Genomic DNA, 27916 nt, shown 5'->3' with positions numbered 1-27916 from the left:
CAGTTCACAAAAATCCTGTGTATTTTTATTCTGTACTCATATTTAACACAATAAAACCTGGAAAAATACTTTTATATTTATAATTAATACACTAAAATGGTAAAAATGTAAAATGAGAAGAGATAATACATGATGATCTATCTGAACTGATAGGCTTCCTTGTCTTAGAAAAGGGAAGTGAAGAAACAGTTCTCTGAATATTCTATTAGTACTACTGGCTGATCAAAATCTAGTCTAAAGTTTCCATCAGTATTCACACTACTCACTGTTTGGCTCTTGATTGCCAGGCTGGTGTTTGAGCTGAGAGTTCTATGGTATTTCCCACTATGCTCGCCTGGCCAATGGTGGTATTGGATATGCCTTGTTATCATCCCTCTTTTTCCATCATGTAAACAAGAAAAAAAAATCCACTTTTTAATGATTCTGCCTTTGTGTTCCCAAGCAGAGAAATAAATTCCTATTTTTTCTTCATTGGATCTTTAAGACAATGGTGTAAAGATTTCCCATTGGTTTATTTTCTGATGTTTTTAGTTTCAGGATGAAAGGAATATAAATCTGCCTATAAAATTTTTGATAAGTGAAGGTTTTTGCATACAAAGATGCTCTCTGTGCATGATAGAATGAAGATGATTACCTCATCTTACAGGAGATAATTCCTGTATTCTAGATGCTAAAGGAAGTAAGAGTCATACAACCCATTTCTACTGTGTTTTTTTTCAGGTCAGGAAGCAGCAAGGGCAGACTGGTCTGCAAGGGAAGGTGAGCTGAGGTTGACAGCAAGGTGAGTACAGGGCTGTGACTTCACCCACAAGGGCTGCGGTTCCTCCAGAACCTGAGCAAAAAGAGCAGAGCGGGTCTGGTCATGTTGACCAGGGTCAGCCAACAGTGGTGTGACTGACAAACAAGCCCATAATGATGAGGTGGGTCTGACGTCAAGCCAGAAGGTCAGGCCAGTCAGGTGCAGGCTTACCTGCAACACAGCACTGCAAGGTGAAGGCCTCAGCTTAAGTGTAGGTCTCAAGCAAAGTGGGAGGATGAGGCTTCTCACAACTCTTTCTCATAGTGCTCTTTTCCCTGCAGCCTGATCCAAACCCATACAACTGCACTGCATCGAAGATGACCTTGAGGACAGGCAATTAAACCTCCGAGCTGGGGAGGGGCAAGGGGAAGAGATTGCAGAGTCTTTGGTGACATTTCTAGATGGCTGCCTTACTCTTATGTCTCACCAGTTCTCTGAACACTAGTCAGCTATTTTGGTAGCCTTCTTTGCCAGCCAATCTCCTGATACTTTCCTAGTCCTAGTCAATTGTAAGATCTTATGATAAGCAGGAAAGAACCACTGCGATACTGGGGGCCTTAGCATGTCCGATCTTCTTTCTCTCTCCCCATCTTCATTAGGCATGAAGAATGAAAAAATTCTGAATGTTAAGAAAAGTTCAAAGGCTGAGAAACAAACTGTTTGAACTTCTGAGACAGAAAATACACACATACTTGACAATTAAAGGTTGGGTTCAGTTTTTAAACCATATTATTTCAACATTTCCAAACCAGCTTACTACTATGAAGTGTATTTCAAGTGGAACCAGCTAAATGGGTGCTATTTAAAAAAAAAAAAAAAAAAAGACTTATCCCAGCAGCCAATATCTGAAAATAATTCAGGCTAATTAGATTACATCAACCAATCATTACAGAATTATGATATCAATTAAAATATTTCTAAACAGAATTACCTATTACTTAAAGAAGCAGATGCTCTTTTTACAAGTTCACTCAAATTTTAGAAGCACTCAAGAGGGGTTTTTTTGTTTGTTTGATTGTTTTTGAGGGATAAAAATCGTAGGCTTGTCACAATGAGAAGAAATACAGTAGGTGGATTTATATTCTATGACAATGGTGACAGCCGTGTTTTGCACAGCATTTTGGATGGATCGCTCTGAATAGTCTATTTATTTTATTTTATTTTTAAGCAGTTAATTCCCTATGCAGATTTGACAGGTTTTTTTGATAACTGGTAATTGCTTCACACCCTCTCTGATCATGGATTATAATGATGAAAAAATTAACTTGAATATATCCTGAAAAAATAACTTTTTTTTTTTGTAATTGTCACTTCCTATCAAGTAAAGTCAAATTCCTATTGATAAATTGTACACTTGCTGTGTTGTATGAGACTGGATACTCACAATATAAGTGGGCCTACTCATCTTATCCTCAGTAAAATATGGATCTAGTTCATGCACAGACTTCCTCGGGTGTCCTTTAATTGACATTTGAGTTTAAATTTAACTGCCAGAAATCATCCCACTCATTGAATAAAGCTGGCAATGCTGCAAAGAACTGTGACCTCAGATCCTAAGTCATATGGAAATTGCTTTGGACTGTGGTTACTCGTGTGAAGAAACAATACAGCAGAAATGACTGAACTGTTCACTGGCATGCACTGAGCCTCAAGAGATACTCTTGCTTGCAAATGTTTAGAGCGATATATCACTTCCAACAGTGAAGGAATTTCTTTCTACTGGTTATTTTTTGCCATGCTATTATCCTCAGTCCTCAGAGAAACAAAAAAAGACAAATCTCAGTAATCTTATGCTCTGGTAGCAACACTTAGATCTTAAGTTAGTGAATGGTAATGGATATGAATTTGAGCGTTCCAGGTCTCTCATACCCACCCACTAGAAATCAGCACAAGAGAGGAGAAATGAGGAGCCATTTTAAAGTAATGACCTTCAGGGGAAAAAAAAAAAATGATGGTTGGAAAAACTCAAGGAAAACATAATATCTTTCTGAGGTAAAACATAGATAATATTTTATTGGAGCAAGAATCACATCCTGCATAGTACCAAGTCCTTTAGGAAAAATAACAGCTAATTACTGAGGTATGCATGAAATCTCCACTAATAAAAGCTAGAAGTGGTGTTTTACATTCAGAATTAAGGATAAAGAACAATAAAAGTAGAGCCATAAAAGACAGAGGAGATGCAATTCAAGGAACACATTGATAATTTGTGCACAGTAACACCTTGTACCTGGAATTTGCTATGTACAGATATAGCACTACATTCATCTAGTATTAATACCTGCCTTTCTCCTATAAGAGGGTTCAGCACTATCATCAGCAAAATAAGAGCTAAAAAAAAAGACAGCAATATTCTCTAAGAAAGTATTAAAAAATAAACACTTTCTAGACTATACATTCATAAATTGGCATAATAATAAACAGGGTGGATTATTTTTATTGAATTTGAAATGTTTATATGTGCTTTTTAAGGCTATTCAAATCTACTTAGTGCTTAACAGTGTTTCATTTACTTTGCAATCTCCTATATTCATTATTTTCACTTCATGCTGTTGTCACTTAACCGACTTGGGGTCAGCAGCTGTGTCTGTTCGACATCTCTGATGTTACCCAAAGCCCTTCTATCTTGAAAATACTCCCGAGGGCTTCAAGACTGCATTCATAATCCAAGATACAGAAGTCTCAAATTAGGCATGTAATTACCATGGCTATGGGCACAACTAGCTTTGTTTGAGCAACTTACCCATTTTTTTCGCTATATTTGCAATTCTAACTCTAAAGCTACTTCACTATTTTTATGAAATTATGGGGTTAACAGTGCTCTTGACCAATACTGCCTTCTTTATACAGTGCTTTTCTTTCTGAGCTAGACATAGCCTTGTGAACTGGAGTTCACTGCACATGAAGTGTAAGATCTTAAGTATACTAATCACATTGCATATTTAATCAACATTCTCCTTAGTCTTTGGAGGAAACACAAAATTATACAACAGAGAAAAGAAAGTTTTTAATAAATCCACTAAATCTCCACGCTGTACCTCCAAGTTTGTCATTGGTTACCATACACTGGAAAGTCTAAGAACTCTGTTATACTTAACTACAGTGTGGTTTTTTCTAATGACAGAGATTTACAGCTGTTCTACCTGGTCTCATTCAAGACGCCCGGACAGGCTTAAACAGCCCATGCTGCATGAACCCAAGGAAATGTCAGTGGGTGTGGTGGGTTGACCCCAGCCAGCAGCCAAGCACCCACATGGCCGCTCACTCACTCCAACCCCCAGCAGGATGGGGGAGAGAATGGGAAGAGCAAAAGTGAGAAAACTCGTGGGTTGAGATAAAGACAGTTTAATAAGTGAAAGAAAGAGAAAAATCAATTGATGCAAAGGCAATTACTCAGCACCTCCCACAATCAGACTAATGCCCAGCTGGTGTCCAAGCAATGGGCTCCTTGGAAGACAAAATGCCTCTCCTTTTCCCTCTACCTCAAGTTTTTATTGTTGAGCATGGATTTAGATGGTATGGAATACATCCCTTTGGCCAATTTGGGTCAGCTGTCCCACTTGTGTCTCCTCCCAACTTCTTGCTCATCCCTACCCTACTCACTGAGGGAAGCACAGTGCTGCACTGTTCAGTAATAGTAATCACACATTGATGTGATATGAACATTGTTCTAGCCACAAATCAAAAACATAGCACCAAAAGGGCTGCTATGAAGAAAGTTAACTCTATTCCAACCAGACTCAGTACAGCTGGGCGTTAAATATTAGGTTGTTTTGGTTTTTTAAATACATCTCTCCCATAAAAAGGCCCACTTAAACATTAAGCTGCAGGCTATATTCCAACCTTCAATACTCCTCACAATGCATGCTAGAATGGGGCAAGAGATTGTCTGTGATGAGCAATGCAGTGGGAGAAAAACAGATATTGCAGGATGAGAGCACTCAGAAAAGATTTGTTGAAATTGGTTTGTAGCAGTAGCTGTAACAATGTGGGAGGTAATCATTTTCCAATTTAAATGACATTTTGTACTTAATGAGACATTCATTCATGGAATTTAATGAATTTTAAAAGCTGCTTTTTTTAGGACAAGCCTTTATTTAACAAACATAAAACTAAAGTTGTTTATTTTTAAATATTGATGTTGTCACTATTACCACAAAACACTGAGTAAGACTTCACACATAGAAAGTGATATCTGAATGTGTCAGTTTAGTATCAAAACAACTACCATGAGAAGTATCTCGTTTTGACAGGTTAAAGAGAAAGATATAAAAGAAATGGTCTCATGGTCTGGATATAGGCCTTGGAGCAAGGAATTGCATCTCAGTTCTAATCACAGACTCCTTCAGTTATCTCAGGGACATCACAACTTTCCTCTCTGTTTCCCCATAACTAACCGAGGATAACACTGCCTACTACTCTATATGGATGTGCACACATTTTTTGAATTATACTGATCCTGAGTATAGCTCTTGCTGGGCCTACTGCTTGTAGAGCAACAAACATAACAGCAGCAGATTATCTCAGAGCCAAGCAAAAACTATTTTAAAGAGCTTTTTGAACAGTAGTAAAGGAAACTCATTAAGATACATTAGCCTGCCAACTTCCACAGAAGATGTAGACTTCTAAGTCAAAGTCAAGACAAAGTATTAAAGCAAATACTCTGAACTAGAAGTTACTAGAATAGTTGAACTGGTTTTAAAATTCAAGGGTAATAAAGCATGAATATTCCTACAGAATTCCCATGCCATATAATAGCCAATCCTTCCTCATTCTTCAAAGCCTGAATGTAATATGCATAGGAGTCCCCAAATCAGTCTGAAAACAGATAATCTCATTTCAGCCTTCCCTTACCCATTCTCTCACTGCTCTACTACAGCTTCTCTTTGAATCTTGAAGCTCTCCTCCAGCAGATACTGAGAACCAGAGAAAAACCATGCACTACTTTTGGAGAGTGTAACAGGCTTGAAGTCAATTGGGCTGGGTGTATTCCTGTCGTATAAGGCAAGGAAGGTTGTGCCCTTAGCATATTGTCCAATGACAAAAAGAATACTCAGTTTCTCAGTTCACATGTGGAAAGCATTTCTGTGAATAATAGATGGAAAAAACCTTTGAGATAAATACCCTTCTGCTATCTGCCATAAAGGCAACCAATTAAACAGGTCTGTTCCTCTTATCTAATCTTTCCTTTCTTATTAGCATTTAGAGTGTGCCTATCACCCAACTACCTTTGCTCTAAATATAGAATTGATACCTGCACAGAATGTACTCTATAATCTGCCTTGTGTCATTACTGAATTTAGCTCCTTAATTAGTGCGATTGCCTCCTAGGTTTTGCATGCACCAGATAAAATAGTATTGACTGAAAATTCACACTATTCTGTTAAATTCTGTTAAAATCATTTGGTCTTTACATTCAATATTTTTTGAAATAATCTCTCCAGATGAATAAATTGCTTTATACATACTAAACTGTTCTTTTTTTTCCTATTATATTTAGAACATTTCCATGCTCTTGGGAGTCATAATGTTGATCTGAACATACAATATCATGCTGCAAATGTTTCCTTCAGGAACATCGCTAGGTAATATGAGACCTAAACCCAATTTTTTTAAATGCGTTTTGGTTGCAGAACTGTGTGTGACAAGGATCATTATTTACCTAATCATGTTTCACACAAAATTTTGTGAGTATTTAATAAATGGTTCAAGGACAGTTGTACCACATAGAGACAACTGCAATATCTTCATGTATTGTTTTTGTTATTTGGCTAAAAAAACCAATCAAGTTTGAAGTAGTTTTCTTTGAGAAAATTAATTCGTTTTATTGCTCATAATTCAATTAGCAGTTGAATGATTTCTCTTGTAATATTTGATTTTTCTTATAAATTAGCATGATATGAGATTTCTTGGCAATAAGTGCCAGGATTACTGTGTTCCCAATAAAACCACTCTAAAGTAGGAATTAGCAAAGGGTGTTAACAGGGGCTAAAAGCTATAACCATTTTCATGTGTTCTGAAGACTTTTTTTTCAAACAGCTCTGGTTCTATGTACACTAGTCATTCCTCTGCAAGAGTATAAATCATGAAGCCATCAAGACAATAATTAAGTAACTAACTTCACTTAGCTACTTAGTACCTCCACATTTGTATACACAGCCCAGTTTTCCCACCTCTTGCATTTCATCAGCATCTTAATGACTTGGTGACTCTTCTTGGTGACACTGATCTTGCAATCAAATCCAGTAGAGCACTTAAAAGCATGAAAAATTTCAAGCCCACCCTAATTTAGTAATAGATTTACATCCCTAATACAACTTATCTGTGATATATTTGCAAAAACTTTCTTTGTATCCTTTAAACTCAGTATTAATAAATTCTACCTTGAGATATGATAAGAGACAGTTCAGCACATACCCACAGAAATAAAGCAAGCTGCATAATTCGGATTCTGCTTTGAATGGTACCTCTAATGGAAAAATTGAAAAGGGATGGGAAGAGGGAAAAAATGTGAAGGGGGAAGTGGAAGGGGGAAAAGGAAGGCTAAAGGAAAAGGGAAAGGAGAAAGAAAAAAAAGGAAAGGGAAGGGGAGAGAAGGGAAGTGAAATGCAGAGTTCAGAATTGTAGCAGATGTTCTTATTTCTATACCACCAATTAAACTGACATCAATGAAATTTGTTGTGATACACACTGTGATCAGTCACATTAGTACAGCATCAAACCTTTCTCTGGACAGAACAGTTACAGAACAAAATGCAACTGTAAGGTAGCATGGATGGGCCCAACTACATTCACTTTACTGTAGCTAGGATGGATAACAACAGTAGTGAATGTCAGGTACACCAGGGAAGCCACAAGCACTGTGTACCTACCAGAAAACAACTCTCTGGAAATCTACAGTGCATACTACAATACTCTCTTTGTTCCCTCTGCTGATTAGCTGAAACTAGCACAAATTATGGTCACCTATATGATAGCAGTACTTCCACTTTTTTGTGTATTCATGTGTAGAAAGTCTATGGCTCTCTTGTAGCACAGCCCAATCCACAATACTTGCTTCTACTACTAGAGCAAAGGCAACTGTGTTTTGCTTTTGAGTTAGTTTTGCTCATCTTATAGGAGTGTAATCTGCAGAGAAAATAAACTGTGATAGCCATTCAGACCACATATTTATGTAACATGTGAAAGAAAATTCATATGACCAAACACTGCAAAGACGTGTCCAAGGATTTTGGATTAAGTACCTACATAGCTCTTTCTGTAAGGGCAGATTACTCTGTTACATGTGTTTTGTTGCTCAGTGTAGATGCAAGAACATTCTTAGAACTGGAATCGAACAGGTGCTAGAAATAGAATGGTCTAATATTACTTTTCATTTTAGAACATTTCCAAAAGGACTGTTTACTGACATGTTGAGTATAGGAAACTTTAGGAAATGCTTCCACTGAGTCATAAGTTACTGTACTGCTTACCATATGAGCTCCTGTTGTCTGTTAAGCCTACTTGCTGGATAGCTTTAGAAACCAAATTAGATAGTTCATTCCACTTGTATTACTGCAAGGCTTGGTTTTGAACCGTGTTTTCCAGATGCTATGCATGTACTTCTGATTTCCTGACTTTTCTTCATTGTCTGCATATGTTCTTTAGCTGCTCATACTTTCTTAGATTTTTCAATCTCAACAGAATTCTAGTCTAGTAAAAAAAGCACACCAAACAGTCCAATGGACAAGGCATCTGTTAGCCTCTGAGACACCAGGATTCAATTTTCTACAGTGCTAAAGACTGCCTGTGTGTCAGACCTAAATTCAGAAGAGGCCTTCGGTCCAGCCTCAGGCACCATGCCACTCCGCAGAATTCAGTGTTGCCAGTTCTAATTAATTCCATTTGAGTGATGAAATCTTCATTAGGAGAGAAGCTAGTAACACAATGATGTGAGAAGCTTCAGCCCTTTCCTGAATTTTAGACAGACCTATGAGTAAATCCTCTCTGAGTGTCTTCTTGCCATGCTTTCTTGTCTAGGGACTTTAATGATGAAGACTTTGAGGATGATGTGAGAATTCTAGGAATCTAAATGTTAGGTTTAGATGTCTAAAGACTCCTTGTGACTAATACTTAGCCTGCCTGTGCATCGTGTTCTCTGTCTGAAAAATAATGCAGATTTTTTTTCCAAATAATTTTGGTTTCTCCTTATGAAGCATCCCTTGAATCATAATTAAAGCAAAAATAAAGCATAAAAGGTAGACTGACCATACAGTATGATTGTTTCAATCTAGAGAATCTTAGATCCCTTTTCATGTCACTGGATCCCAACATCTTGGGTACAGAATGTGTCTGTACAGAAAGAATGTGTATGTGTGTAGAAGCTAGGCCGAAGTCTATGTCGCTATTTAATAAACTGTTATTATTGTAACATATGGCAGCTCAAATAACATATTTGAAATGAAAATACTAAGGGGGGCTTCTTGATTTGAAAATATTAGTGCCATTATGTTGTATTTCTAAACCTGAACAAATGTTATATTTAGACCTAAGACACAACAGGGTATGAATTATTGCACACTAATTCACAACTAATGTGTTGCTGCGAATGAAGCTAAAGGCTGAGTGCAATCAACTCAGCTCCATCAGTACAACATTAATTCACACACTAGAAGATCTTATTGCACTTATAAAAATATTATTCCAAAAGGTCACAGATTCTAAAAATAAACGGTAATGTAACCAGGGTCAAGTTCCAAGAATTATTATCAACCACCAGCCTGTTCTATATCTTTTAAAAATAATCACATGTATCACAGAGAACTTGCATGAGGATTATTCAAACCTAAGCAAAATCCTGATTGCACCAATAAAGTTGCATGTAAGACCACTGAATATGGAGTTCATGGTCATATTTGGAAAATAAAAATGAAAAAAAAAGGGATACATCATATGTTCAGACAAACTGGTATAAATCAAACTGATGTACCACAACATTTTAAACAGAAGTGATATTTGAAAGGACACTTCTGGATGTACTTCCAGGCACTATGGACTACCCAGCTTCCATATAGCTAGGCCTAAGGAGAATACTGGTTTTGTTTGGTATTCTATCTGCAGCTTTTGAGATGAAATACCTGTGGCCTTGTTCAGGACAGTGTTTAGTTGGATCCTATGCTGTATTAATTAGACTCTCCAAGCTAAATATTTTACAGGGATTGTGTGTTTTTAGGGAACCTAATGTTACCTTCTAATAATGTTTAAGAATAGACTATGCATTGATTATGGCACTGCCTAGTATTTACATATTTTTAAACAGGTTTGAAGAATATTTTCAGATTCTTATTTACCCATCTCATGGTTCCCCTTACAGAACAGACCTGGAATATGTTAAGAAGAAGCAGTAAGAGACCTTTACCAAAGGATAGCTGGGGTTATGACTTTCCTGCGGCTGGAGAGGCTGTCTTGTCTTTCTTCTCTTTTATTGGGACTGACAAGAAACAGAGCTATAGAGAAAGGCTGTGCATGTGTTCCCTTTGGAATTCTGTCCTAAAGAATGGTAGCTCTAAAAAAATAGCCTATAGGTAGAGAAAAGTTTTGAATAAGCTTAGAGTGCATCAATGCTGAAGAAAGCAAAGGTTTGCGAAGTACAATTCAGCAATTAAATGGAGTTTTTAGAATTTAGCTTGGCCCACAAAAGGAAATGAGTTACTCCAGGACTCAAGTACATGTTTTTATGTGTTCCACTTCAGTATATTTGCACTTCAATATATTTTCCATGCAGACAAACATGAATCTCAATACTAATCCGAAAACTAACACCATTTTTAACATTTCATTCTGAGCCCAAATGACTCACACTGATCATTTAACTTTCACTAATAAATCTGCACCTGCTGAGAACTGTTTGAAAACTTTTTTTGTGTGAGCTGGAAAATCATTAAGAATATTGGGGAGATTCCTGATTTAATATCAGTAAGATTTGATTCTATGAGAGGAAAATTGTAAATTTTAAGCAGTTCTTATAAGGAATTTTATCAAAATTGAATTTATACACTGTGTCTTCTCCACCACAATTCACACCTTTTAGAGTAGAAAATATTTTATTACAGACAGTGAATTTACACTGGAATCACTCCACACAAAATCAGATTTATTTAACTATATTTCTTTAATAAAATGAAGCAAATTAATTAGACATGAATAATTTAAGAAATGGATATGCTCTTTTAAGAGTGAGATGCAGTAGGAGAAAATAACGCTAAACAGAATGTTCTTGTGATAGCTTAGGTACAGTACTCGTATTTGTGAAACTAAGGTTTCTTAAGTGTCATTTAGTGTGATAAAGAAACCAGCTGTCCTACCCAGTTTAGACACATCTCTCAGGTAGAGACTAACTCACTCCATCTTCCATTAAAAATGTTGTGTGTGCTATTAAATAGAAAATTCCTAAGGACAAAGTATAGACAAAATATTGTTGGTATTATACTAAGGAAAATGATTGTCTTGCTGACAAGAGAATAGATATGTCAGAAGATGGCAGAACTGTGCCACATGAGTCAACGGGCTGAGATGCTGTCTAGGGCCCTTGGTGAGTTAATATCAGGTCTCTTCAGAGATGAAAAATAATAATTAAACACTGCTTGTCAATTAATGCCAACTTAAAGAAAGGTCCTACACTTAGATTAAGTGAGGAGATTGGGTTGCTTGAAAACAGCAAGAAAGGAGGAAGAAAAGGACTATGGAATAATGAAAGATGTAAGGTAAAAAGGGAAAATAATTAAACACACATGCACTTACACAGAGTTGGAGCACTCATATTTCTAATTAGAATTTCAGTGCAGGAGCCCAATTTAACCTTAGGGAGTCTTTATAGTCATGTCAGTGTTGTGCACAGCACTCAACCTAATGCTGATATACCGGGTTGAATTTTCATATTACATTTAGTAGAATGCTATTATTTATATGTGTAGCATATATTTCACTTTTAAGGGCAATGTAGTGGATGTCTATATCTGCTTGTGAGAAGTGTTGTTTACTGGAAGCCTGAAAACTGACAGTTAATTACTTTTTCTCAGTCTCACTCCATTAATGAACACACGTAGTGGGTTCCCCTATTGCTTTAATTGACAGAGACCTCATATTTTTGAGTTATTACACTGTGTTGGCATTACCTCAGAGGCAAGTTTTTGTCAATATGTAACATATCCGGAGAAAGAAGGCACAAAAACTCTCAAGCATTTAACATGTGAAGAATGGGCCGAAGTGGAATAGCCATAATGATACTATGATAATCGCTCCACAGCATGTTCCAAGCTCTGATGAAGCCTGTGAACCCAAACAGTGACATTTTCTTTATTTTGAGTCTTATCTCCCACCCAAAAAGATGTGCCTTAGATTGAAAGAGCAGTCAGTAGAGCAGGAAGCTAATTAGACAAACTAAAAGGTTCTGGAAAATATTCCATTCCATGAAATATTTCTTTAGAAGCTTTAGATTAACTTTTAATTTTCTTTATTAACTTTTAATTAACTTTTATTAACAGTTTTTAGCTCTGTCAGAGATCCATTTCTCATTCCTAAAGTCCAAGTTTTCTTCAAAATACTTGAGAGGAGCTGAAACTTTTTAAATATAGATGAAAATGTACATTTCACAAATAATATATGGGTTTTATCTCCATTTAGATTAACAACATCTTTACTCCCTCCTCTGTAGTGTAATTTATCATGTACATATAATTCCTTTTGAGCAAAATGCCTCCTAGTTACTTCAACTACATAGACAAATTTTAGTCAAGTTTCATGGATGGCAGGTCGGGATGTGCTGGAAGGGTTAATTCTCCATCTCTCCACCAACAAAGCTCAATGGAGCATATGTGCTTCTGGTCATGTGATGCAATTACAGCTGACAGCCTGCCCTGTCCCCTGAACAGCTGGGTCTGATCCTCAGATTAATGTACTTAAAACAGTAAAATCTTTGTATGTTGTAAAGATCAAGAATGACAACACTTTCTAGAGTATATCCCATATTCCTGCTGCCCAGTACCTTTCGTGGGAAATTACTGGCACATGCTCAAACAAAACAGAAAAAAGTAACTAGTGGAATACTTATTACCTGTGAATTTTACAAAAATATTTGGTTTGCAGTTTCATGTGTCTTTATTCCTATTGATGAATTTTTAAAATTACCCTTCTTTAAGCCCCCAGAATGTTTACACGGTTCTTGCACACTAACATCTGCTAAGCCTTTTTTTGCTCAGGAGGAATAATTCATGCCTCTTGAGTTTGCACACGTTTCCCATATGTCTAGAAAATCATATGCTCTCACTCCTTTCTTGTCAAAGGTTTTTATTCTCCATACGTTTATCAAGGAAGAAAAACTGCAAACGCACTTTATTTTCACAAGTTTTTCACCAACCACTTTACATTTTGAATCCCTATACATTTACAGGAGTGTTCCCATGGAAACCAGAAAGAAATTTTCTTTACAATATTCTTGGCGAATGAAATGCAAGTAAAAATGTATTTAATAATTTTAGAAGAAACTTTCAGTGATTTAGTTCTAGCTCAGAATCTTAAGACTATATTTTGAGTGCTGTGTCAGGGGATTCATGAAAAGAGTAGGGAGGTCTTCTGATATTCATAAAAAGATTCAGACGCTAGCGTGCATACTTCTGTGGGCTCAACGTAGCCATGCCATGCCTTTTCTGCCAATGGTATGGTGGTTAACATTAAAAACTCAAAAGTTCTGATTTGGACCACTGACCTTAAATTTTTTAAATAAGTGATGCCTTCTACATGACTAGCTTGGATCAGAGGAAAAGTTATCATACGGCTTGCTTCACAGGAGAAGCTCTAGTGAACACATGTTGGCCCTTACTGATGAGAAGGAAATGGCATAAGTCATATAACTTCTACTTGTTTTGCAGCTTTCAAGTTCCATGCACTCAAGAAGTTATAGATCACTAGCTTGGTAGGTGAGGTGAAAGCAATAGATATTGTCTACGTAGTAGACAGTAAGGCTTTCAACAGTGTCTCCCATAAGATCCTCATACAGAAGCTGATGAAGTATGGGCTGGACAGCAGACAGTGAAGTGGATGGAAAACTGGCTAAACGGGTGGGTCCAGAGGGTGGCAATCAGTGGCACAATGTCTAGTTGAAGGCCAGTAGCTAGTGGTATACCTCAGGAGTCAATATTGGGTCTGATTCTTTTTAACATCTTCATTAATGATCTGGATGATGGGGCAGAGTGTATCCTCAACAAGTGTGCTGATGACACAAAACTGGGAGGAGTGGCTGATACACCAGAGGGTCATGCTGCCATTCAGAGGGACCTCAACAGGCTGGAGAAATGGGCTGACAGGAACCTTGTGCAGTTCAACAAAGAGAAGGGCAAAGTCCTGCATCTGAGGAGGAACAACACCATGCACGAGTATTATGCTGGAGGCCAACCAACTGGAAAGCAGCTTTGCAGAAAAGGATTTGGGCTTCCCAGTGGACACCAAGTTGAACACGAGCTAGCAATGTGCCCTTGAGGCAATGATGGTATCCTGGACTGCATTAGGGGGAATGTTGCCAGCAGGTTGAGGGAGGTGATCCTTGCCCTTTATTCAACACTGTTGAGGCCACCTCTGGAGTACTGTGTCCAGTTCTGGGCTCCCCAGTACAAGAAAGACATGGAGTTACTGGAGAGAGTCCAGTGAAAGGCCACTAAGATGATTAAGGCACTGGAGCATCTCTCCTCAGAGGAGAGGCTGACAGAGCTGGGACTGTTTAGCCTGGAGAAGAGAAGGCTTGGGGGAGATCTTATCAATGTATATAAATACCTAAAGGGAGGGTGTAAAAAAGATGGAGCCAGGCTCTTTTCAGCAGTGCCCAGTGACAGGACAATGGGCACAAACTGAAACACAGGAGGTTCCATATGAACACAACAAAACGCATCTTTTTACTGTGAGGGTGACTGTGCAATGGCACAGGTTGCCCATAGAGGTTCTGGAGTCTCCATCCTTGGAGATATTCAAAAGCTGTTTGGACATGGTCCTGGGCAACCTGCTCTAGATGGCCTTGCTTTAGCAGGGGTATTGGACCAGATGACCTGTAGAGGTTACTTCCAACCTCAACCATTCTGCGATTCTGTGATTCTGTAACTCTCTGTTCTGTCAGCTTAATTGCTACAATCTGACTATTAGGTTCTCTGAGTGTACATACAATTCACTTCAGAAACAGCTTCAACAAAAATTTCCTAGCAAGAACTCAAGTATACCTAACTTCTGCTCCTAAGAATCTAAGATCACATTCTGCAAAATTAGGTCAATCTAGATCCATGGTAGAAAGATACTGGGATAACATGATATTGTGGCCATAAATTCAAAAGGTAATGTTGATTTTATACATATTTTACATGTTTAAAGTATAACTACATATGACCTCTATGTAGATGTTTTAAAGGTGTAAACCACAAATAACTTCTGACAATAAATAGGCAAGAGTAGGGTATCAGAATGAAGTTTAAGGTACATAAAAGATTACTCATTTATGAGGGAAAAAAAAGCAATGTCACTAATATATATTCCACCAAGGCGGCTTCTGAAATGCCTCTTCCTCTATAGTAACATTTTTTCCCAACCAATCTATGATTTCTCAGGTTGCAATGAGTCATGTCATGTAACTGAATGTGTCACATCCAACTGCGATATGATGAGAAACAACATAACAAAAAGTGACAAGATTTAACATGACAAGTAAGAATGAAATGCTACAGTGGTAAACACCAGTTTTCAGCAATTTGGTATGTCATGTTTTTTAAAAAGGACAACCTAACAGTATGGTTCTCATATAATCACAGCTCCTGACATACTGAATTACTTAGTTTTCAATGTTTCATGTTTTCATATACCCCAATGGTGATTATCTTTTGATATCCAGTTGAAAGATGAATTTTTGGCTCAATTAACACTGATATACTCATGAAAATTAACCATTAATGTGAGTTTAAAACAAAGATGTTTACTGTGAACAGTTGAAATTGGGAAAATACATTTAACCAATAATTGCAATTTATATTGTTGATAAGGAGAACTGCTTAGAAGATATCAGACTGGAACTGAAAGGACAAAAATATTAAGCCTGGGAGATGGGAAGGGAAAAAATGACAAACTGGGCAGGACCAACAACTGGCTAGGAAGGAAGTAGCTAATTCTCACCATAGAAATTTTTATTTTGGAAAGTTTCAAAATATTGGTTTAAAACTAATTTTTGATATTTTTGCAGCATAAACCGTGTTTAATATTTAGTTTACACCAGTAGGCAACACTATCACTGCTGATATGTCATACTGTGAAACAGCGCAGTTGAAATAACTATGTATTTATTTTAAAATGAATAAGGAATGTTCTTAGTGATCTGATGAAATCTTTTCTGGATCACAGTCTCCTGTCCATGTTTTACTGAGACAGTTTCTTTTATGATGTTAAAAGCATAAAAAAAGGACTTTGTTATTGGCAAACCAGCTCTAAGTAGTTCCTTCAAAATGGAATGGAATATTCAGAGTCATCTAGTTAATGACAGAAATCTATGCAAACACTGTCTATCCCATACCTGTTTTACAAATTTTTGTTCACTTTTAAGAGCTATACATTTCACAAACATGATATTCTAAAAAATAAACTATGATTTTCACTACAGGGTACTTTCTAGATTTTAAGAAGCAAATAGTTTGAATTCCTTCAGTCTTGCTAGATCTTAAAATGTGAATAGGTCTAGTTCCCATTGTTCCAAGATCAAGTTTTCAAGCTCCCCAGTGTTTAGTAAAGTTTGTCATAAATACAAGAAGGAAGTTCTAGTTCTCTCCATGAGATCCAGAATAGAGAAGGTTTTCTTGTTTTGCAAAATAAAAGGCTATCAGCATTTGCTATCAGTGAGGAATGTCAGCAAGAAATAAGCAGATGCCATCTCTTCTGGAGCTAATTCTAAGGTGGTTGTGACATTGCTGTCTCAAGGATTGCCTGGCTGTAGAAGTCTTGAGATGACACCTCTGATACTATTGCTATGATATGTGGAAGCTTCACATCACAGACTTCCTGAAAATAAAACACAACTTCTAATCTTGGGGACCATCACTGCCTAGATAGGTGGGTAGATAGGTGGGATGTCTACAGCTGCTTTCTGGAAGAGGAATACTATCTCCAGAAGAGACAGAATCACATATCATTTGGGGAAAAGGGAAAACTCTGTGAGTCAGTGAAAGTATAGAGCATATGCCCTCTGCTTACTTTTCCTGGATATCTTCAGCAGAAACCAAAATATCTAGAGGCTGGACAGCAGTCACTATAGTTGCCATCAGTCTAGAAGTCTCATGAGCAGAAGAATTGTGTGAAGATGCAGAAGAGAAACATGTATGAGCTCAGCAGGTCCACTGGCAAGCACTACGGTATCTCTGAGCAACCTGTTTTGCAGAAGCACCAGCTATGCAGATATGCGATTGTTCTGAGCTGGTGAATGAAGCAGAGAACACATCCTCACTAAACGGTGACAAAGACACCCTATATAACCAACACTGATTTATCTTAAGGAGTGTAGACATGCATGAGTTGGGGATGCTAATGATGGCCTTGTTCTTTGAAGCGATGGGTCAGAGCCTGTCACTCTAAACTGCACTAGAGAGTGCTCATGCTGCAGGTCCAGATAATTATTGACTTTGCAAATCCCAGCTTAAAGAATAGTGTTACTGACTGAGATGTTGCAGCATGAGTTTACATGATTCTACTTCTGTTGGCTTATATGTGCCATTCCATAATTTTGGAGAGGTGTATATTAGTAATTTATGCTCACAGATGGACTGCAAAATATTCTCATACAGGGTAGCTGAAGCTCAGTGGAATCTGGGGTTCTGGAGATCTCCTTCCAAAGTGGATTTTTTCTGTTACAAAATTGTATGGAAAGCAAAAATGATTCTTCTCATTTCAGTAATAAATACCCAAACTTCAGTATGATATGAGAGAGAACAAGGAAATGATTATGGTACATATGTAGAAAATGATGTGATTTCAAATTTGAGGTTAAGTAATTACACTGATATCTAAAATCCTACTTCTGCAATTTGTGTTGTACTTCCAAATAAATCTATGAATCGTCCATCACTGATGAGTGTCTTAAATCCAGACAATGATTTCTGGTTTTCAAAATCCTAAAAAGAATGTTCTTGCTTTCTGCCTTCTTGAATTTTTATTTTTTTTATTAGTAGAGTTACTTGAAAGTACTAAGGCAAAACTTTTGTATTCTGTAAACCTGTGTTTCCATTTCACTTTTAAAGAGAAAGATACTGGGAAAACACTCGAGAATCACAACTGCAATTTTCATTGCATTCCTTGGTGCGTCAGAGGATGATGAGCGTATCACCATCAGTGAACATTCACTTCTCTGTTTTTTCTGTCTGTTTTGCATTGACAATCAACAATGTGGAAGCCCCAGAAAAGGCTTCATTGCAGCAGAATAACTTATTCACATATGGTCACTGGTAAAATATGCAAAAGCAAAGTGACCAAAAAAAGGAATTAACTCAAACTTCAAAAGATAATCATGAAGCTTACCTTCATTATCAGAAAGGAGATAATGAAGCCTTTGAACAACAAGAATTATCAAGCAATTTTTACTTAGATCCTGACTAGCATTTTTCTCTTAGCAGATCACACAATGCTTCAACAGGGTGTCTAGTTTACAATAGACCAATATTACACAAGCCATAGAGCTAGTAACTTGACCACAGTGCCTAACTGACAATCAAAGCAGAGAAATATTGTAAGCAGCAGTCCCTTGGGAACCTGAGCATTAGTTAACTGAGAAAATAATTCCTGTTGTGTGTGGCCTTTGAAGTTCTGGCATTACACCCTTTGCCTGGAAAGAAAATAAATTCAGACTAGAAGTTTGCCAGATTTAGACAAAAGAAAGACCTGTAAATACCAACCATTACCCCTTCCTGCTATTATACATTCAGGAACGCGGAAGCTCCCTTAGGCTTATTGGAGGTGAAGCGTGTCAGAATGATCAACAATAGCTCTCACATTTTCAGAAATATCTATTTTTTAGAGCTAGACAGTCACACTTGCAGGTAACAGTATTACTGCTGTGATTACAATACAGTGAAGTGTTACAGGTCACTGAGCCAAAAGGTATTCAAGTTTTTTTCCCTTCAGTTTGAATGTATGTATCTAGGATAGACACATGCTAGAATGAAAATCTGACTCTGATTCACCAGTCTGTGAGCAATGTTTAGGTCTAAAAAAGATGTTCCATTTAGGTGACATCACTGTCAAGTACTGCAGAGCGCCTACCACAGATGGGGAACTGCTATGGCAATAGCTCCTACCAGCTACAGCTTTTGCCTCTGCTCCCTCATACTCATTGCCAGGATTGCCTCTGCTGACATACTGCAGTTGTGTTGTTACTGCTGCTTTTCAGACTGAATTTGGAGCAAGTACTCACATCAGAGCATTTATCTAGTTTCCTTCTTGAGAAAAGGTCTAGCATGTGTTGTCAGTATCTGTTCACTTCTTAGAGGTTTTCCAAAGAATTATGGTAAGTTCCTCTATCTATCCATAATTTCCTTGAGCTGCCAGAAAGTCTCTGGCAATCCCCCAGAAATATGCTTCCACAAGTTCTGCTAAGATACTCAGCGCAGATTTGTCTACCTACAGCAGAATATCAGAACATGAGCTGAAGTTGTACAGCTAATATGGAAACAGCGTCCCACTGGCTCCAAAATATGAAAGTACACCGATGTTAAAAGCTCTGCAACAGAAGTTCAAGATAACTTAGCTTTTGGTCAGACTTATTAGGAAATATTTTCCAACTTTCCTAAAGCTGTGCTGCCATACAGGAAAGAGTACAAAATTCAATGGATCTAGAAAAGCATGGAAATAGGAGTGTAGTTCTCTGCTTCCACAATTTGCTTGTGTGGGAGGAGGGCCTTCTGGATTCTGGCACTACAGTTATCTCTGTGTATTTTCTCTGGACCTGTCATTAATTAAAATGTATAGAGGAAAGGGAAGTTAGCAGCCTATTTAAATTAATTTTTAAATGTGGACTGAAGTTTCAGCATTAGTGCGCTCACCATGAAAAAACTTAATTCAATATTGGGTATCAAATGAATAACAGAGTTCGAAAAAATTATATATATTTTAACTTTCACTAAAAGTGTATCCAGACATTCCTACTGTCTTGGAATTTAAAATTCAATGTAGACTACAGAAATATAAAGCCATGAAATGGTCAGTTCTTTGATGCAATTTTTGCTTGGAGTTTTAGCATAGTCTTAATAGGTCTTGAAAAAGGAAAAAAATAATGAAGCACTTTCAAGAGGTTTAGAAGGACACTTCATAGAAGGGGTAATTTATCATTATCTTTTTCTGTCTTGCCCTTTCCATGCAGACAGGAAGAGAACGCAGAATGAGGGTAAGATTATTCTTCTAAGTAATACTACAGTATTGCATCAAAACTCTTTATTGCCTGCATTTGCTCAATACAGATAGTAAAAGTAAACCAGTGATCAACAGAATTTCTAAGTTTAACCCCAGCCATATGAGATTCAGAAAGAGTTCCTCAGCCAAGTCTGCTCTAAAGAAAAATTCTGTGCAGATAAGGGTAGCATAATTAGTGTGCTGCATATGTGCCCATAAAATCATGTAAATACTTAGGATTGATAAATTAGAATTCTTAATCATAAATTTTTCATCAAAATCTATAAATTGAGCTTTATTTAGAAGAAGAAATATTGATTATTTTTTTTTTCTGATGTGGGTATTACCTTGGAGTTGAAATGCTGTAAAACATGAAAATTATCATCTCAGAAGGATGCCAAAAGAGTATGGATAGAAAACACTCCTAGATGACTGAAGAAAATGAAAGTGAACCTTCTTGTTAACTGTGCAAGCATTTTTGATCCATTTACTTAACCTTCTGTAACAAATTTGCAAAATGAGGATATAACATTTATTACAGCTTCAAATATTCCTATTTCTATGTAGGTTGATTTTGAGAAACATTTATAAGCATACTGTCACACTAACAGGGAAACTAGTATTAATGTCCGGAATTCAATACTGATTATTTAAAGCACCAATTATAATGCATAAGATATTGGCATTATTTCTAGTTCTTTGAGTACTCTGAGTTCTTCTAGATCTCCTACTACGTCTTACATTCTTGGGCAATGTTTAGAAAAAGATGAATCTGCAGGGATTTCTTTCTCTTCTTCGTATTATAACCTATAGTGACAAGAGTGTTTTTAAATAAAAAATTAATGTACAAAGATCTTCATTGGTTTTCTTCTGATATCTCCCTAAGTGATTTAAACAACTGGGCTATTTTCTAACAAAGTGTTTGAAGTGGTTAAAGCTCTACTACATGCCATAATTCCCCCCCCACCCCAAGATGTCTGTCTTTCATGAGGGTTTTTTTGTAGTCTTACACTGGCAATCTGAACACAAGTTCTTGGGTGACTTGTGTCTGATTCATGGATAGGGAATAAACCAGAAAATTCCAAGTGATAATTCAGACTTAAAACATTTAAAGAAATGTATCTTTATTTTTTGCCCTTTCAGACATTATACTAACTATACAACAATAATATGTATTTTATAGTGTGTATTAATTTTTCTTGAGTATCCATCAAGTTAAAACTCTAGGACCTGTTTTCATATACTTAAACAGAAAGAATATAATTCTAATTTTGTCCACTCTTGTAATAATGACAACTCTTTTGCATTTTCTATTTCAACTGGACTGCCTAAGCATTTTTTATGATTATATAAAATCTGAACTTTTCTTTTTGAGTCATGCACATAATTTTTAATCACTCACTGTAGCTCATGCAAAAAAAGTAACAGCTTGCTACTTGTATGAGTCAGAATCTAAACAGAGCTATTTAAAAATCATTTGGAAGATGTGTTATTAGCTAATTAGCATAATGTAGTTGTAGAGAAGATATACAATTTAACGTGTTTCACTGAATCAGTTCATAAACAAAAACTGTAATTAGCTACTATTTCCTATGCATTATTATTTTCCTTGAGATTCTATACTATGGCCAAGCCAACCTAAGAATGCTATCAAACAGATCTAGATCAGAAATGCTATGCTGCAATTGGGGCACACCTTTAATTTTACATGTATTACATTCCAACACTGTCTACTTAAACATTTACACCAAATTTAAGTTTCATGTCTTCATAACTTTATAATTACTTGGGTGTATAAGAAAAGATATTGAATTCTAGCTTATTCTTCCACTTAAAATAAATTGCCCAAGTTTAAAATCTGAAATAGTAAAACTGAGCAACACAGAACCATTTGATTTTCCCTGACTCAAGGTTTGTATGGAATTAAAAAAAAATTAAACAGGAAAATCAACTTACTTTTTATGGATACTTTATTTAGTCATTAGAATCTTGCTCCAAAATAGGTTAACTGCAACCATTTGATCATCATTAGATTCCGTGGGAATTAACAGTAGACAATGGCCCATAACTCAGGCCTGACTGATTTCAAAAATTTACATTCATATATTAGTTTTAGCATATCTTACAATGCTTGGCCACATCCACCTCGAAGGCAGTGGAGATTGCAAGATATTTCCTTTCCTCTAGAATGCCTAAGCTCAACAGTAAAGCAGAAAAGTCTGAGACATGGATCATTTAATAACATTCATAGACTATCTCTACATCATAGTTAACTTATGCAACATTATGCAACCTGCTCTAGTTGAACCTGTTTTAGCAGGGGGGTTGGACTAGATGATCTCCAGAGGCCCCTTCCAATCCCTACTATTCTGTGATTCTGAGATTCTGTGATTCTGTGATTAAGTTTTCCAGACCTCTGGAGAAAAAGGATGAAAGACTTTTAGCCATCATCCAAAATTTCCTGATCTAAGCAGAGTTCTGAAACAGTCACAGAAGAACCAGCAAAGAAACCAGCATAGGAAAAAAAAGAAAGATAGTTACATTATAAATGTAAAATCATTTTGGATTTTGAAAAGAAAGTTCATAACAGTGTACAAAAGTGATACCATCTGCAATCAGGCTGAATACCACATTTATTTCCAAGAAAAAGGGCAAATTTATATTTAAAAAATCTCAAGGGGACACTGACTGATGTGTCAGTGATAATTAATATGCTACTGGTGAGGCCAAAGTTCAACTGATTTTAGACTACAGAAGCATCAGGAACATCGAACAACATTTGTCTGTATTGCTGTAAAGCAAAAAACAGTATTTGCAGAAAAATGTAGTATAATTGGAAAGCTATTTTAGATCAGAATACTACCTGTCACTGGGCATCTGTGGATATTAAACTGTTCCCAACATGTCATCTTTTGTGGCTATGGCTTATGAAGACAGAAAATAATTAGTTTTTCATCAGAGTTCCTAAGTATTTAATCTTGCAAATATCTGGATTTCCTGGTCTTGTGCCTTGTGTTCAATGACAGTGCTGCAGATGGTCTTGGTAACCTCACAGACAAACTTCTAACTGAGATCTTACTCTGATTCTTCAGATTCCTTCCCAAGAGGCATGTTTTTCATGAGTGCCTTTCAGTATTTCCCAGATGAAAGACAATGTCATGCATCATGCTGATTGCAATAACATTGGAGACACACTTATTTTTTAAGATAAAGTTTTAAGATAGCATTTAGCAAGCTTAGATATTAGTAGAAATGGACATTATAGACAAGAAGAAAAATTCTGAATCTACATCCAATTAAAATGAAAAATTTAATTAATTAAAAAACCTTATGAAATTAGAACCAACAAGGCAAATAGGCAAAGGAAAATACCAACAGCTGCTGAGGAGGACTCATAATTGTAAACTGAACTGAGAGGAAAGGATTGAGGGACTGTTAAGATAAACTCAAAGATCAGTGTTTAATGCTCATCATCATTAGGAATTTGCTTCCTTGTGCGATACTGAAATAAATGAGGTTCATTGTGAAGAGGGAAGATTTCATTTGTCAGTGCACAGAAATGGATTCTAAGCTTGGCGGTACTTGCCTTTCAAATGTAGTCTGCATGATCATGCATCAGCTTAGCGAGTTGTATAGGGTATTTGTTACCTGATATGAAGGACCAAGTAGAAAGCTCCTTGGTAAAGTCACTCTTTCTCTAAGCTACAGTACAGAAGAGTTGAAGCAGAGCCACAAATGTGAAAAAAAAATTGTCAAGAAGTGTGATTAATCAATCAGAAATATATTCTAAGCTGGTGGCAATTCATTTCTAGTTACATATTTAAATAGCACGGCTTTGAGCTATCCTGGCTGAAGTTGATTCAGCATATTGATGTTAGAGGAAGTGGTTCATCAGTTCCAAGAAGAATCTCAAAACCTTATCCTGCTTTTATCCACTCCCTGGATATTTTTTACATGCTGTATCCAGCCACAGAACTCTCACTGACAAAGTACTAGTACTGTCAAAACCATCCTCAAACTTATTCTCATCCAAAAGCCATCTTTCTTCAAGACAAAAAAGACTGTAACGGAGAATACTACTATGTAAATCACCTCATTAGTAACATACCAGTTAAAATGAACATCCCCAAACTATATACAAGTAGTCCATACTAAAGTGTAACCATAGTTTTGCTTGGATACTTCAGAGTTTCAGCTAGAACATACTGTCAGTCTTACATCTGTCATCACACAGCAACTTTATCTCCAACAATGAACACCTTTATAGGTTTTGTCTGCCAATCCAGCCCCACAATGTAACTTTTTCATAGCCTTTTTTTTGAGGAACAGATTTTAAATAATTTTATCAGTGAGCCTATGTAGTACAGATGACTGGAAACATAGATTCCCTCAGGAATTTCCATCAAAACTCAAAGAATCACTGCTTTTCCCCTAAATTCCTCCACCAATATCACTTTCTTTTGCATCATTGTAATTATTATCATAGCAATTTAAAAATTATAATTGGTATGAAAACCACAGAACAATGCACCTATCACCATAAAAGTATCAACAATCCAAACGAAACACCCCAGACTAACTAGTTTCTCAGGTAAAAGCACATTTGTTTTGAGGATTCTCATGATACCCCAGCAATCTAAAGTACATTCCCCAAGGAAGACAGACACCACTTTTTAAAGAGCCATTTGAATACAAGGTAAGATCTTATATGAAAGAAATCCCAAACTCTGATGTCATACATCCTGGAAAATCATTAACATTATTAAATCTACCCTGGAAGATGAATAGAAGGCCATGCTGTACCTGAAGTTACCTAAATCAGGAAGCCAGTTTCCATCAATTTCCTCGCATAGTCAGCGGAGAGAACTTGGCCCCTTTGAGAATTCCTAACAGTCCTCTGAAAAATATTTCCTACATTTGCTAAGCCCGGAACATAGGGTAATTGTCCTCCTAAAGCAGGAACTATAAGTACTGATTTTGTCATCAGATAGTATAGCCCACTCACCCTCTTCCAGGTAAGTAAATCCCTTAGCAGTATGTTGTGGAGAAATCTTGGACAGTGATGATTTCTAATAATTGGCTTTTTTCACTCTTATCTACAACCATGTCTTGGAAGAAGGTGTTTGTCTCGCAATTATATTTCACTGAGAGGGCATAGATGGGACACTACTTCTACTGTAACTGCTCTTCAGGGGTTCAGTACCTCTGGGTACGTGGAAAAGTAATCTCGAGTCTAATTTGTGACCCATGTCAGACTAGTATTTATCTAGACCTAGGGCTGTGGGTCTGTTTCAGAAAAAGGTTAATTTCAATGTGATCCCTCTAACCCTTTGGATCCTGTGTTCACTGGACTGGGGAATTAGGACTTTTATAGCAAAGTGAATCTGTATTTGAAGAGGGAAAACTTTTTCAAGATCTAGGAAAACAAGGTAAGAACTCTTCATGAGTTGATGAGGCTTTGCGCAATGTAGTCTAGTGGAGGGTGTCCCTGCCCGCAGCAGGGGGGTTGGAACTAGATGATCTTTAAGGTCCCTTCCAACCCAAACCATTCTATGATTCTATGATTCATTCTTTGTTAAAGTTTAAAAAAATAATTCCACATGACCTAAATTACTGTCTGGGTCAAGTTATTTTGCACAGAAGCTCTCTAGCTGTACATGGCCAATGCTTTCCAAATACAGCTGCTTTTGAAGCTATTGAATCTCAATTGACTATGACTCTGGATGTGTTCCTTTTCCAAGTTACACATTTCTAATGCTTCATTTTTATTTAGAAAAGGAAATTGGAGACAATTATAGCAATAAAAGGAATTAATGGAAATTGTGACTAAAAATATCTATAACCTGGAAGAGATGCAGCCATTTTGAAATTAAGGCAAGCACGAGACCTGACAAGATAATGAGAATAGATGATTCTCACCACCTACACAACAGGAGACAAGGATGATGAGGTTGATAACAGTAATGCTGAAGTAGTTTTGTAGCATGTTTGCTTTCCTTTCTAAGTTTGTAAAATCATCACAGAAATAGCAGACTACTTAATTAATGAGTGGCAAAGCAAGACAGAAGGACAACAATGCTACAAAACAATAACCAGGTTCAGACTGCTCTTTATGGGTCAGAAGTAGCATTAAGCACCTAACTGGTTAGGAGTTTGTTTCTTTAGTCTATACTTATCCATTGCAGTAGGTGATTATTATATTAGCTTCTCAGATTATTTTGAAGGGTTGTAAAGGAGAAGCAAAAAATAAAAAGATATTGGAAGTTCCTTGGAAGATGATTGTTGGGGGGATGCTGTGCAGACACTCACCACCTTAGGCATTCAGGAAGAAAGTTATGCTTTGGAAGAAGTGGTTTAATTAGCTTGTAGTTTAACTCACCCAAGAATTTTCTACCTAACTCATGAAATGCATATTGTCTTGCCTACCTATCTACAAACCCTCCTTCCTATATCTAGTACACCAATACTTTTGTTAAGGATTGGGAACTGTTTGGTTTTTTTCCAATCAACTAACATGAGGGGTCCCAAGTCTGTTATCCAGGTTTTTCAGGAGGAAAAGCCTCCCTGTGTGCCTCTGCCAGCACTGCCAATTAACCAGCTCATTTACACTAACCCAGGCCTGAGTGGGTCACTGTGAGAAGTCTGTATACTCTTTCCTTAATTATTCAAGAACCAACAGCACATCTTACTTTCACTTCTGGCAGCTTCTTAGAGGGTAACTCCATCACATTCCCAGCCTGCAGTTAGCAAGTGCAAAGGAAGAAGGAAGCTTAAAGGAGCTTTTTTTATTTTGGTGGAAGAGCACCAAACCCTGACAGTTCTGAGAAGATGTTGTTAGCTTTTCCCTGTGATTGCATATCTGTAGCATCTGGGACTGTACCCAATGTTCTGGAATGAACATCCCGACGTCACCCCATCCCACCCCTCCTAATCTCTCAGGGTGATCCATGTGCATCAGAAGAGGTAATGAAGGACTTATCTGCAGGGTATCTATATCAAAATAGGGTAAAATAAGGTACTCCTGAACAGGTAATGTCACTGGCTAATAGTAAAGTCTCAGAAATACTATATCCATATATTCCATATATCTGAAACAACAAATATTATTGCAGAAAATCCTCCAAACATGGAAAACTGTGGAAATCATTGCTTAAGTTTAGACAAGACTTTGATGGCAAGAATTATACACACACCAGTAAAGCCTCTATTGACTACACATTTCTGTCTGAAAAATGAACCTTAGTTTTCTTTTTGCAATAACACACATTCATTTTCTTTTCCTCTATGCTCTTTCATATCTAGAGTTTGTTCTTGGAATTTTTTTCAAATGAAACTAACATTTTACAAAATAGATTCCCAGTTTCCGAAGGATCTTATTTCTAGATGAAGTCAGTTACATTGGACATTATACCATAAATGACAGTGCTCTGACAAGAAGATAAAATCAGGGTCAAATAGTTACATCTAAATTCACACATGCACATATATGTATATACTAATAATACATACTTACATATATACAGAAATTTATTTATACGCATTGAATCTGAACCTGCAAGTGCAATGCAAGCAATAGATCAAAAGTCTTCACGAAGATATACAGTGGAGGGTAAAAAATAAGCACAGCCTAAAAAAAAAATCCTGCTATTTAATTATTATATAAGACATAAATCGAGATTTAGATTA

This window comes from Grus americana, chromosome 5, assembly GCF_028858705.1.
Source record: "Grus americana isolate bGruAme1 chromosome 5, bGruAme1.mat, whole genome shotgun sequence".
In the NCBI taxonomy this organism is placed as follows: Eukaryota; Metazoa; Chordata; class Aves; order Gruiformes; family Gruidae; genus Grus; species Grus americana.
The sequence above is the reverse complement of the archived record's forward strand: the minus strand, read 5'-3'. Positions refer to the sequence as shown.